Raw genomic sequence first — 1,022 nt, forward strand, 5'->3', positions numbered from 1 at the left:
CTTAGTTTAGCTCGCATAATTGATAGTCATACGTAATACATAGCTTCGTTTATATATATAAAAAACGGTTTACTATCAGTTCCGATTTGCACACAATTATAAAAAATATCTCATCTGTGTGAGTCTAACATAGTTTAATTTTTGATTTGCAACCCGAATTTTTTACTGCAATATCGGGCCGGGATAGCAGACATTTTAAAAGATGCAGAAAGGATTTGTTCAAAGTTTTTACGACTGATATCCAACTCTATGAGGATCGAGAGATTCGGAAACCGTAGAAAACTGAAAGAGTTCACACTGTATTGAGTTGGGATTCAAACCCGGGGCGTAGGACTTGAATTGTGGTAGAAGTTGATAACTTCTTTATGTAGTAGACGACAATGGCGAAAGGTGAAATTTTTCAAAAGTTAACCCGAGGGAAAAATTGTCTTAGTTAACACATCTCTGTCAATTTAACAGAAAACAAAACTAAGATAAAAAGTAAATAAAATAGTAAGTATGGACGCTTCGCTGCTGGTAGACGATAATAATAATACAGTTAAAATACAGAACAAAATACCAAGCTAATATTTTTCAGTCATTTTATTAGAGGTACGCAAGTCAAACTTTATTTATTGCTTGTAATGTCGTTCAGAAAAATGTTTCTTGGTAACAACTAATAAATAGACCCTTGTTTTTGTTGAAACGAGATCTGATAGAAATAAGTCGAACAATTTTTGTTTGTCAAAGGTGTACGAACATAAGAGGGACGGGTACGCTGTGTCCCCAAATTTGTTTGAAAGAATACTGAATATTTATTTATTTTACTTGCCGACCTACTTATGTAATTCTTCACGCTACGGTGGAAGTACCCAGCATTATAGGAAGAAGGGTACGCGCGGCGGCAAAGTATTCTAAACAAAATATTTTAATCAAATAACAATATTTGTATCGCCACTAACAGTCGTTTTAATAAACGATCCAAATCTCAATCATCAATCCCATTCCTAGAATGAACCATGTCAAAAGCATCTCAAACAAAC

The sequence above is a fragment of the Manduca sexta genome, chromosome 15 (genome assembly GCF_014839805.1).
Source record: "Manduca sexta isolate Smith_Timp_Sample1 chromosome 15, JHU_Msex_v1.0, whole genome shotgun sequence".
NCBI lineage: Eukaryota > Metazoa > Arthropoda > Insecta > Lepidoptera > Sphingidae > Manduca > Manduca sexta.